The sequence below is a fragment of the Hyla sarda genome, chromosome 4 (genome assembly GCF_029499605.1).
Source record: "Hyla sarda isolate aHylSar1 chromosome 4, aHylSar1.hap1, whole genome shotgun sequence".
Taxonomy (NCBI): domain Eukaryota; kingdom Metazoa; phylum Chordata; class Amphibia; order Anura; family Hylidae; genus Hyla; species Hyla sarda.
The window spans coordinates 250,795,051-250,809,342 of NC_079192.1; positions in this window are offsets into that span (position 1 = coordinate 250,795,051).

Below are 14,292 nucleotides of genomic sequence, written 5' to 3' on the forward strand. Positions count from 1 at the left end.
TTGCGACCAAAAAAATCAACTAGAACCCTCCATATTACAGGGAAAAAAAACAAAAAGTGCATGGCAATGACAAAAGGGGCGTGTCCCCGACAGTTTGGAAAAATCCCAACATATTTATTAAGGTTTCCACAGAAAATGTGGTGGATTTGAGCTGGGAAAAACCTGACAGATTAGAACAATAAAAAAAAAAAAAAGTAGGGAAAAGTGCAAAATGTAGAGAAACATTAGTAAATACCGTGGGAAAATACCTGTCAGGAATCAAAACCTAGAAAGAAAACTACACTCTACTCTTATAAATAAACCCCAATATGTTTGTATCTACCGTATTTATCGGGGTATACCACGCACCGGCCTATAACACGCACCCTCATTTTACCAAGGATATTTGGGTAAAAAAGTTTTTTACCCAAACATCCATGGTAAAATGAGGGTGCGTGTGTGCGCGTGTTATACGCCGATACACCCCCCAGGAAAGGCAGGGGGAGAGAGGCCGTCGCTGCCCGCTTCTCTCCCCCTGCCTTCCCTGGGGTCTAGAGCTCTGCTGCCCGCCCTTCTCTCCCCCTGGCTAACGGCGCCGCTGCTCGTTCTGTCCCCCTGACTGTCGGTGCCGGCGCCGGGGGGAGAGAAGCGGCGCCGACAGCCAGGGGGAGAGAAGGGGCAGCGGCACCCATTGCTGGCGCTGCTGCCTCGTTGCCTCCCCCCATCCCCGGTGGCATAATTACCTGTTGCTGGGGTCGGGTCCGCGCTGCTGCAGGCCTCCGACGTGCGTCCCCTGCGTTGTTGCTATGCGCTGCACGGCGCGGCGCATGATGTCGGTGCGCCGCGCCGTGCATAGCAACGACGAAGGGACGCACGCCGGAGGCCTGCAGCAGCGCGGAGCCGACCCCGGCAACAGGTAATTATGCCACCGGGGATGGGGGGAGGCAACGGGGCAGCGGCGCCGGCAATGGGTGCCGCTGCCCCTTCTCTCCCCCTGGCTGTCGGCGCCGCTTCTCTCCCCCTGGCTATCTATCGGTGCCGGCAATGGGGCGCCGGCACCGATAGTCAGGGGGAAAGAACGGGCAGCGGCGCCGATAGCCAGGGGGAGAGAAGGGCCGGCGGCAGGGGGAGAGAAGCGGGCAGCGACGGCCTCTCTCCCCCTGCCTTTCATACCACAGCAAACATTTTTTTTTTGTGGTACAAAAAGTAGTGCATGTAGAACTTTTCTATTCCACAAAAAAATTGTACCCAACTGTACAGGAGACAAAAACAGGTCCAAAGTGACATACTTTTGACATTTTGACAACTTTTACATAATGGAAGTGTATGGGTATACCCCAGTATATGTTTAGGTACCATTTAAACGTATCTCCCGGCATACTGCTGTGGTATACTGTAGATGTGAAGGAACTCTTTATTATTTAAGATTATAAATAATTACAATGGAAGAGATAATTAAAAGCTGTATAATTCTAAAACAATGCAAACTTAAAATTTGTTTCATATTTAACCTGTTGGCAGACTGTACTAGCAGATCATAGAAAAATAATTTAGCACATTGAATTGTAAAAGCAGTACATTGATTTGAATAAACAATCAAATAATTGCTTATAAAAGGACTTAAAAAGTATAAAAAAAAAGTAAAAAATATATATATAGACATATAAAGAAACAATAGTATACAAGTCACCAGTCCAAAAGACAGCAAATTTACAGATACACAGTATAGAGGTTTCCTGTGTGATTCAATTTCATACATTATAGTTTATTGAAGGTATAGTGTTATATATGTTATGGATGTGCGACCATATCTGTTTTCTCTATTTGAATTCACATAGTGTTATATTTGTTTTATCTAAAATATAAAGTTGTTTGAAAAATACTATTTGCCATTTAAATCTTATTTTTCAATGGCTTAACTAGGGCACATCTCTGTTAAAAATCATATATAGCATATTCCTGTGGAAATTAACGCTATATCATATAATAAGCACAGCTTTACTGCACTGATTAAAATACACTGGAATCAAGGAACTCACATACATATTAATAGAGTGTATCCAATAATACATTTCTTATAAAAGGAAATAAAATAAAAAATCTGCCTAAGTGCACAATTACATTGATTATTATCTGGTATCATGCTTAGTGGTTTGGAGCTTAATATTATTAAAACCTGTAATAGCAGATCATAAAGATACGTTTACATCAGCATAGTACACGGGAAAATGATTGGAAAAATGTTAATTAAAAAATTTTTTTTCTAATTGTTACTGTACAAAAAGTCATTCTGAGAAAGCCACTACAACAGCATTATTTGCAGGAAGTGAATATACATAGCCATTTCCCAGCAAGTTCTTCACATTCAGCTTCTTTACACCATGTATAGGTGTCCTTAGAAATTTCCAATTAGTAAGAATGTAAGGAAACATATTAAACAGGGCGATGGGTCTTTATTGTATGATGTAACATGCTTGCCTAACAACTCGCTTGGCCTCATTGCTTTCTAAAATGAGAAGTCTAAAATTGATTTTCTTTCTCCCTCATATGTTTCCTTCTGCTTCAGTAAGCATGCATATTGCCCTTACTAATATCAGCACCATCTATGAACATTATAATGAGTGATGGAGAGTACAGGATATCATCCAGCACATATAAAGACATCATGCCCCTTCAAGGTTAAGCTAGAAGATGCTAAGAACTGTACGGACTGCTGTATGCAATCTGCCATCTAGTTGCACGGTGCTGAAGCTGTAACCGTCCTTCAAATAAAAAATGGAACAATAAGACATTGCCAGTGATAACCAAACATGGTCCTTAAAAGCACTTTGCTAATACGATTAGCATTTCTTGATATGTTTATACTTGATGTCGCCTTAATTTCTCCCCTGAATGGAGTTCTAACCTCTTTGTTACAATATTTTAAATTTGATTAATATAATATAATTTTTATGAATGTATATTTGACTCCATTTGTTTTTGCGGTTCTTTGCAATATCCTAAAATAGTATTCATGTATTATAGTTAGAGATGAGCGAACTTCGGCCGTATTAAAAACGGGTAGTTCTGGCCTACAGAGAGCCTCAATAGGGGTGCAGAACAGTTTGCTTTGGTCTAACATGCATAGGGAGTGTGCTGTGTTAGTGAAATAATACTGTTATTCAGTATGACATGCAGATTACAGGCATCACTATTAGAATCACTGCGGCAGAGCGTCTGAATGTGGCAGATTTTTTATGTCATTTTTATTTTATTTAATTAGAATTTATTAACATTTTTGAGTATCCATTCTGGTGAGCATCGAGCTGGCGGTTTGCCGCGAGGCGAGCTACCACCTGTTCCAGCCCGTGCCTCTCAGTTGGCAGAAGCATGAGGAGACAGTATAGTGGCTGAATGGCACAGGCTGGAGGTGGAGAAGCATGAGGAGACCACATAGTGGCTGAATGACAAAGCCTTGAGGTGACTGAAGCATGAGGAGACCATGTAGTGGCTGAATGACAAAGCCTTGAGGTGGCTGATGCATGAGGAGACCATGTAGAGGCTGAATGGCACAGCCTGGAGTTGGCTGAAGCATGAAGAGACCATATAGTGTCTGAATGGCACAGCCTGATGTTGGCTGAAGCATGAGGAGACCATATAGTGGCTAAATGGCACAGCCTGTAGTTGGCATCAGCATGAGTAGAACATACAGTGGCTGAATGGCACAGCCTGGAGTTTGTGGCAGCAAGAGAAGACCATATAGTGTCTGAATGGCACAGCCTCGAGGTAGCTAAAGCATGAGGAGACCATATTGTGTCTGAATGGAACAGCCTGGAGTTGGCAGAAGCATGAGGAGACAGTATAGTGGCTGAATGGCACAGCCTGGAGTTGGAAGAAGAACGAGGAGACAGTATAGTGGCTGAATGGCACAGCCTGGAGGTGGTGAAGCATGAGGAGACCATATAGTGGCTGAATGGCAAAGCCTTGAGGTGGCGGAAGCATGAGGAGACCATATAGTGTCTGAATGGCACGGCCTGGAGGTGGCTTAAGCATGAGGAGACCATATAGTGGCTGAATGGCACAGCCTGGTGGTAGTGAATCATGAGGAGATAGTGGCTGATTGGCACAGCCTGGAGTGGTGGCAGCATGAGTAGACTCAAGTATATGCAAAAAAAGAAACAGAAAAGAGAGCGCACTAATGTGCCATGATTCTGTATGTATAGGAGATACACAGGTGAACAAAGACTAGTGCGCTCACCTGGGGATGTTGTGTTACAGACACAACACCGTTGAAGGCTTATTCCCCAGATCCCTGGGAGGTAGTGGTGGAAGAGCTGCTGGGCACCCGTTCGTCTCGGGAACTGGTCCTTGATATGATATATAGGCTGGAATCACTTCAACCGTATGGTCTTAATGAGGCAGTAGAACTTATACACTGAATCAATGGGACTATGTCCAGTAAAACCTGATATCCAGGTGTGTGAATCATCACAAATAATGAACACCTCAGGACCCAAGAAGAGCGAGCAGACGACCAATATCCAAAGAAATTCACCAATATGACTATACGACTCAAAAACACCTCTCAAGGATGGACACTGCATTTTGCAATGGATATGATAGTAAGACAGAGTAAACCCCACTTACCACTCCGTGCAGCTGAGCCACTGTTTTTCGAGTCTGCGATTCCTCCCATCCTCCGTGCCTTCTAACCTAGAGAATGTCAGGTGCAGTGTGTCCCATGGAGCTCCGCCGATGCGATGATCGGACATCTACCTGGAGCAACTCTCGGCCGGGAGAACGGGTCTCCCATTTCTTGTGTGGCCAGTTCCTCCTCTGCTGTGCGTTTTTTCATCTCATCAGGAACCACGGCACTGGACCACTGAGCTTCATTACAACTATTATGCAGTGGTAAGGAAGAAAAAAACCTTTTTCAAAGGGCGCTGCTGTTGTCCTGGTGAGATGAAGATGAAAAGTCCGAGGCAGAAGTATATTTTGCAAGATATAGCTTCTTTATTGGTGTAGAATCATAGCAAGCAGGGATACAGGCTAGATATCTAGCCTGTATCCCTGCTTGCTATGATTCTACACCAATAAAGAAGCTATATCTTGCAAAATACTTCTGCCTCAGACTTTTCATCTTCATCTCACCAGGACAACAGCAGCGCCCTTTGAAAAAGGTTTTTTTCTTCCTTACCACTGCATATCTATCCAGGACTGGCTAGTCCTGTCCTGTACCCTGGGCTTAGCAGCTGTATCCGGTGGACTATTATCCATACCACTAACCCCACTGTGGGTCTACATGCAAGTTTTTTGCTCGCTCAAGGTGAGCACCCATCATCTACTCTTCGACTAACCCCTCCCACCTGTCATCAACGGTATCACACTAGGCGCCTTTCCGTCGGTCTTTCCTTCTTTTGCTCTTTTCAGATTATCATTACAACTATTGGCGGCCCAAACAAAGGAGCCACCCGAACCCTTAACCTAGGATCTATGAGTGAGCATACTATCATTATAGTTTCCTCTGATCTTTCCCCTTCCTCTTTTTCCAGCGGGAATTCTTTTAATCTTTTTAACGTTTATATATATTATTGATATGTACATTTAAATAGGATGTATATTGTGTAACGCAATTTGATTCGCCAGTATGTACTATTTCGCGGGCTTTTTTCTCTATAAATGGGACGGGAACCTATCCCAACATATGATTGGATCTGACGAAGAGGGGGTCTCCGCCCCTCGAAACGCGTTATCCCTTTTGTTACTGCATGTGCGAATAAATACTTTTCTCTTTATACCATACCCGAGTTCGTAGACTACAATCTTTCGTCTCCCGCTGGAAACGAGCGCTACCAAGCACCGCTTCTTTGTGGAACCAGGATTCCACTGTCCTTTTCCTGGCAGCATGAGTAGAACATATAGTGGCTGAATGGGACAGCCTGGAGTTTGTAGCAGCATTAAGAGACCATTTAGTGTCTGAATGGCACAGCCTGGAGGTGGCGGAAGCATGTGGAGACCATATAGTGGCTGAATGGAACAGCCTGGAGTTAGCTGAAGCATGAGGATGCATATAGTGTCTGAATGGCACAGCCTGGAGGTGGCTGAAGCATGAGGAGACCTTATATTTATATATATTTAAAAAAAAAGTTTTCCACGGGACTACCCCTTTAAAGGTGTTATCCAGGATTTGAAAAACAGAGATCATTTTGTTCAAAGACTGCTCCCTGTCTGTCTCCAGGTTGGGTGTGGTTCTGCAGCTCATTTCCATTGAATTTAATGGAGCCAAGTTGTAATACCACACCCAAAGTGGAGACAATAAGGGAACAGTCTTTGAAAGAAATTAGGCCTGTTTTTTGATTCCTGAGTAACCACTTTAAACATCACACTTGTGAAAAGTGTTCTTTTAATCTTGGACAGCCCTTTCCACTAGTTATGCAAAGCATTTATACTAACAGTTTTTCCTGTGTAGTAGTGACCAGAACGACACACCATAACATTAATCCTATACAATGTCCTGTATGTAATAAAGTGATTTACCACATAGTCACAAGCTCCTAAATGTATATAACAAGAATTCTAAAGATAACCAAAATAGTTGCAATGGGCGCAGCAAAAATTACCTCTCACCGATACGTCATAAAATGTGTACAGTGTTTAAATGCTATCAATGGTTTTCTAATAGCCACATCTTTTAATACATTGTCCCAATTCCTATTTATTTTACTCTTATCTGTTCACTCATGGGGCCATATTGAAAAGTAACCACAAACCTTATTGTTATTATTATTATTATTATTATTATTATTTTCACTATTATCTCTCTTATTGCAACTTTTCCATCTCACCAATTTCTCAAGTTTTAAATTCCTAGCCTTACTCAATGCTCCTCTTACTAACTGCAAAGGATAACCCCACCTGTTGTTCAAACAACTCATCAGTGTTATTAATCTGCCATAGATTTACAAAGTGGCCATGTGGAACAGGTGTTTTCCTATGGTATAGATGGTAACTATCATGCTGGAGTAGAGAATTGGTAGCAGTGGGTTTATGATATCCAAACTCTAAATGATCAAAGCCACAATCGGCCATAAAGACCATGTTTACAGAATTACCACTAATGTATGTCTCAAACTAGAGGAAATATTTTCTTCACCATAAAATTAAAAAATCATCAGTATAAGAATAATGATCATTAAAATGTGCCAAAAATAAAAGTTGGTGCCACTGAACTACACACTCAAGTTCTAGCCTGCTTGCAGTACCATCTGCCAGCAATCTAGAATGTGTTATGATCCAATACAAAACCCAACATTTCACAAATGTAGTCATAAAACTCAGAATTGAGTACCTCTGTGTATTGCGGTTGATGGCCTACAGCCTGTACACCGACATAATGTTATAGGTTCTTGATGTCAACGCTGGCTTTTGTATAACTATGTTGCCATTAAAAACCCTCCTAGAGTCCCTAGTGTCATGGAAATGATTTTATGACTTATGGATCTTGGGGATTCAGTACCAATATGTTTTTCTAGGGTACTTTATTATCAAATAAGTGGCAATTTTAGGTGAAAATATACCTCTCTCTACCCCCCATACAATACAACAGAGACAGAACTTTAGACTGATAGGTCCCCGTAGGATCTTGTTGGCTCTTCATAGGTTGCTCCATTGCTTAACTACCTGTTAGCTTCCTGTTTATAATAATCTCTTGACCACATGACTATATTGCCCACCTTGTCTGATGGGTTAAACATGGTTTTATTATAAGACCTAAGCAAAGTCAAGGCATCTCTCTGGCCTGAACTCATATTCAGGCTGTACTTGGAAAAACATCTATTAAGTAGAAAGGTAGACAAGGGTTAACCAAAGGTTGAGGGAACTCGATCCAAAAATAGTTCAGCAGTATCTACCACATAAGTTCGGTTGTAGTGCTACCAAACTCAGAAGTAAAGGGAGCAGGGAATGAAAAAGTTTCTGGAGGTGCACACTTAAAGAGACAAAATGTGGGAAATACAAAAATATAAGATTGGCAGTCACCCGATAAAATGTCCAATCTTTATTTATCTTTGCTTGCGGGCAATGATTTCATAGTTAGCATAAAGCTGACTGACCGGCAAGGAGAGGCTGATAAGTCGTATATGAAAAAATGGACATGGTGGCTCAACCGAAATAAATTGTATAGCTGTTTGCCTGCTTTTTCTCAACCTGAGGCATTAACAGTTTTTTTAACTATGTTATTTTTTTCTTCTATTATTAGTCACTGAGAGGACGGAATACTATAACTTTACCTACCAACATTTACACAGCTGATATGGAACAGCTATTGCTGTTATGTCCTTTTTAGCTACTTTAGGAGACCCCTTATGTCATATACAGGGAGCAATTATATGTAGAGCCAATATACCTCATGCACTGAAACATTATAGGGATTGGATAAGGTTACTGCTCCCATATGCCCTGGTATGCCCTACAATGCCTAGAAGAAAATTAAGAGCAAAGTCCTCATGTCTCCAATACCACAATAGTGATGATGGCACTTCAAAAGCAAAACTGGCAGTAGAGAGGTATAGGGGTCACCAGTGATCAATAATGATTAGTCTTTAACTATCCAATCAGTACCCCATTTAAAGAATTTTTTAGCCGATGAGGTAGGAAACCCTGACTATTTCTCCTTTTAGTACCTAGGATATGGCAAAGGTGCAATCCCAACCTCTACAAACAATATTACAACAGCTTAGTATTGCAGAGCAGCTTTGTTACCATACAGGAAACCTTAAAGGGATTATCCAGGCTTTTAAAATTCATAGTATATCCTCAGGATAGGTCAGAAGTATTACATCAATGGTGGTCTGACCATTGCCAACCAGTTATTGATGGGGCTGTGAGGATTGGGTCATCACCGGGGTCTCTTTATTGTTTCTATAGGGGCATACACTGAATAATACTAAATTCTTTATAGCTGCTGGGCTTAGTATTTCAGACCCCCTACAGACCATATATTAATGGCCTATCCTGAGAATAAGCTATTGATTTTACTGGAGACTGGATAACCTCTTTAATTTTAGCCAAATTCACTGGAATATTATTCTTCCGCTTGTATATTGTGAGTTATTACTATTCAGCAAAGATAAGAATTTTGAACTACATCATTCAGCAATATCTTTTTTCAGTGTGTTAGATACAGTTATGAGAAATAGGGGAAATACACAATTTTGACAACTGAATCTAGTGTTTGCTCAAAAACCTGACACAGTGCTTCATGTTTTTCCATTTACCCCTCTTCTAACACTTTGATAAATGATCTGCCTAGTCTTTCATTTTGGGAGTTGGCCAGATATAACAGTAATAATGTCAACTTGTGAATTGCAAACCATAATTTTGCTCTAAAATGAAGCTAAAGAAATTGTGAAATGGAAAGGCTCTAGTAATCATTACATGCAAATTTAGCGAGAGCTAAGTGTGTTTCTGAATCTCATCTATGTTTTGTCAGAGCATTCTATATATAGCGTGCAAGCACTGAGTGAAACTTCTATATGACCATTAAAAACAAGCATTCATTTTAAAAAATAGTGCTGAGTTCTTCTTGATAAAAAAGAATGGCCAACTTTTGACATCTGTTTTCATTTTTGTATTCATAAAATACTATACTTTATAAAAATGCAATATAAATAAATAAGTAATCAATAAAGCTTTCGCAACATGACACATAAAAGCATATACCGTTTATACTCGAGTATAAGCTGACCCAAATATATACCGAGGCCCCTAATTTCACCCCAAAAACCCAGGAAAAGTTATTTACTCGACTATAAGCCTAGGGTGGGAAATACATCATCCCCCCCCTTCATCATTACCACCTGTCAATTCCTTCATCAGTCGTCTTCAACCTGCGGACCTCCAGATGTTGCAAAACTACAACTCCCAGCATGCCCAGACAGCCATCGGCTGTCCAGGCATGCTGGGAGTTGTAGTTTTGAAACCTCTGGAGGTCCGAAGGTTGAAGACTACTGCAGCCTTCGTCATCATCCCCCCCCTTCATCATCACCGCCTGTCAATCCCTTCATCAGTGGTCTTCAACCTGCGGACCTCCAGATGTTGCAAAACTACAACTCCCGGCATGCCCGGAAAGCCGATGGCTGTCCGGGCATGCTGGGAGTTGTAGTTTTTAAACCTCTGGAGGTCCGCAGGTTGAAGACCAATGCGGCCTTCATCATCATCCAGCCCCCCCCCTCCTTTTGGTTTTGTACTCACCTCCCCACGGCGGGAAGTTAGGGTGAGCTGGTCCGGGCCATCTATGCTGCAGGGACCGTCCGGTGGGGAGGATAAGTAGTTGTGGGCTGTCCATTTTAACCGGGGGGGCCCTCTTGTCTGTGCTTCGGGCCTGCCCCGGACTAGTGACGTTGCCTTGACGACGACGCACAGGGACGTTCATGCGCAACGTCTCTGTGCGTCATCGTCAAGGCAACAACACAAGTCCGGGGCCGGGCCCGGAGCGGAGAAGAGGGCCCCCCGGTGAAAATGGACAGCCCGCAACGAATAACCATCCCCACCGGACGGTCCCTGCAGCATAGATGGCCAGCTTACCCTAACTTCCCATCGAGGGGAGGTGAGTACAAAACAAAAGGGGGGGGGGGCTGGATGATGACGAAGGCCGCAGTGGTCTTCAACCTGCGGACCTCCAGAGGTTTCAAAACTACAACACCCAGCATGCCCGGACAGCCGATGGCTGTCCGGGCATGCTGGGAGTTGTAGTTTTGCAACATCTGGAGGTCCGCATGTTGAAGACCACTGAGAAGGGATTGACAGGCGGAGAGTTCACTCGAGTATAAGCCGAGGGGGGTGTTTTCAGCACGAAAAATTGTGCTGAAAAACTCTGCTTATACTCGAGTATATACGGTATTTGAAATTTTACAGAGAAAAAATTAAATAGTCATGTTATTTGTATAATTAAGTGTTTTATTTAATTGAATTTGTATAATCTGTTGAGTAGCATAAGTACTCTATGTATGTCGACTGTATGTTAACTGTTATAATAATTAAAAAAAAAGTGGCAAATGCAATGATGTGTATTATAGGGTTAGGTTCTGTTCCTATCAGCATTGTGGCTTCTATTGATAAGGGTAACAACATTGTGCTGGATCTTTCGTGTGGTGAACCGTCACCCAACAGGCCTTACTGACTTATATTGTATTACCTGCAGTACTACTTTTCTTATCAAGAATGACAGAATCTGCATTAAAGGGGTACTTCGATGGAAAACATTTTTTTTTCATATTAACTGGATCCAGAAAGTTAAACAGATTCGTAAATTACTTCTATTAGAAAAATCGTAATCCTTCCAGTACTTATCAGATGCTGTATACTACAGAGGAAGTTGAGTTGTTCTTTTCAGTCTGACCACAGTGCTCTATGCTGACAACTCTGTCCATATCAGGAACTGTCCAGAACAGGAATAAATCCCCATAGCCCACACAGAGAAGAAATGTCCAGCACCCGGTACTCAGGTAAAAAGCTTATTGCTCTTTATTTAGGATTTCAACAGGATACAACAGGCACAAATGGGAAACCTCTGACGCGTTTCATGCAGTAATGCTCTTTGTCATAGTCATAGCATTATTGTGTGAAACGCCTCAGAGGTTTCCCATTTGTGCCTGTTGTATCCTGTTGAAATCCTAAATAAAGAGGTTTTTTACCTGAGCACCGGGTGCTGGACATTTCTTCTCTGTGTGGACTTTGCTGCTTGAAGCCGGGCTGTGTCGACGGGTCCACTGCACAGGGGATTCGGGTGGCTAGAGTGTAGCTGTTAGCTACTAAATATTGCTACTTGAAATCCCCATAGCAAGCCTATCCTGCTTTGGACATTTCCTGACATGGACAGAGGAGTGTAGATTCTAGCTGCCATCTACCTAGATAGCTTTCAAATCTCCCTTTTAGACAATACCACCGGCGCAAAAGAAATTGCACAATAGATAGTAAGTTTGAAGAAGAGGTAGTTTATCTGACTGAATTTAAGGAGAAAAACTAATCACAAAGGTTATTAGCTGAATCATTGAATAGAGTCAGGAGTTTGGATAGGACTATGTTTTTAAAGAGAAAGATATAAAAGATACAACAGAGGTAATACACTCTACAAAAGGAGTTCTCCAGTTTAACTCACACCATATACAGGTAGAAAAGATTATTAAGAAATATTGGCCCTTGATGCTAGAAGATATGGTTCTATTAACTATTCTACCTGTAAAACCACCGGTAGTATTCACCGGAGCACCAAATTGAAATTCATGTTTCTTCTACAATAAAAAATACAAATCAGCAAGAAAAAAAAAAAGAAAAAAGAAAATATCAATTCCCCATCTTTCAAATAATAAACCTGATAAACAAATCTACGGTTTAAGGGGAAGTGCTATATAAAACATAACTTTTAATGTTTCTAATAAAAAACACCCAAGAATGTGATTCCATCACCAATACTAAAAAATGCGACACAGGATCCGTATGGATCACCACCCATCCGATGGATTTATCAAATGTCTCATAAATATCATATAGATGTCAGATATTCTCATCAAATATCACAAAAATATCTCAGAACTGTATCAATTGTTCTTTATATCATTAGTTCTCAACGCGTTTCTACTCCCATTCGGAGCGTCCTCAGGAGAAACTTTAAATATACAGATACCACATAAATGAAGCTGAGTATCATATAAAACAAGAGATGTCATATGCTCATAGAGATAGCATTGTTTAAATGATGGATGAATGGCATAATAGTTCTGCATGCCATCCCTCGGGTGTGATCATAGCCAGCAGTCCAGTGGAGATATGCAGGTATTGCCTAGGAGAAAAAGCGACAATGGGGTAAGCCCCAGCTCACAATACAGTGCTGTAAATTCTTTTAAACAAAAAGATTTTTGCTGGGAGTTTCACACTCACAATACTCTCCGTTGTTTGCAGACACCTGTCAATTAAACACAATGCAATCCTGTAAATAGAAAAGCTCCGTTGTACCTGCAAAGAAAGAGGAGGCTAGCTATAAGGCCACTAGTCAGCTACTCACGGTTTGCTGAACGTATTGCCGATCACAGGATCCCGGGGCGTGCGCAACCCGCAGTGGCGGGGAGCCGGACTAAGTCTAACCGGCTTCTGTGCGCTCACCTTCCGGGTCTGTCGGCGTCTGGCGTCATATCCTGGCAACCTGGTGTGACGTCACCTATCTCCGCCCTACTCTGACGCCCATAGGGGGCGGGTTCAAGTCACGGACGTCACACTTTAGTGTGGAGCCTAGGTTGTAACAAAGGTGATTCCTGGCTAAGTTCTTAGTTATATTAACTCATTGATGACTGTTATAGTAAGGAGGTACAAGTAGATAATATAGAAATATTATAGTATGCATGGGACAAAAGACCATAAGAGTCCAGTCCCATGCAAAGATTATATCATTTAATAAAAATTAATTGTGGAGCAAATTCATAGCGAGTGAACACGCGACAGAGTCAAGGTGCCCCATGTTTATTTAGACAGGCACTAGGTCCCTCATTCTTAGGGACCGCATTGTCGCATGTTCACCACTACGTTTGCCACCACTTAAATATGAGAGTGTCCAAATACAAAATGAAATGTCTTTAATATACTTTAAGTCTCCTGTTTTCATCTACAAGGGCTCAAATCTGAAACTCCAATGGATGAAAACAGGATTATCAATATTATTAGAATCTCCTAAAGACTGATCCTAAGATAAACCAATAAGAGAGGGCCACCTCGACACCCCATCATGGAGTTGATCTATAAATAGAGAGAGGCCTATATGTATGAATAGATGATTTATTATATTATAAATTACAATACAATAAAATAAAATAAAATAAAAATCCGTGGAGATATGGGCGATCCCTGGGGTGGCCCTGGATGTAAAGGGAGGGATAAAGTAACGGGGCCTAGGGAACCTATGTTACCCCTATCCTATCTGTAACCCTCACACCTAGGCGGTGTTATCGCCCTAATAAGGGCGGCCCTGCTCTCGAACCTCCTACTTGGCCTGGGTAAACCCCTTGTAGGTCTTGTTTTGAACAACTATTCTACATATGCATCTAATCAATTCCCCATCTATAAGATTAATGAATTCTTAACCTGTTGTAACACTTCTATTATATGTATCATTACATATCACACAGGCATGACATTTGATTTGTTGTTTTCTGTATGTAGAGATTGGGGGGGGGGGGGGAGGGGACCATATTTCCAAAATGTCCCGTTTAGAATCTAGAATGATATATGAACTCGATACCCTTTTAACGAAAAGTCTGAAAGAAGACCTAGAGATCTTTATTTTTA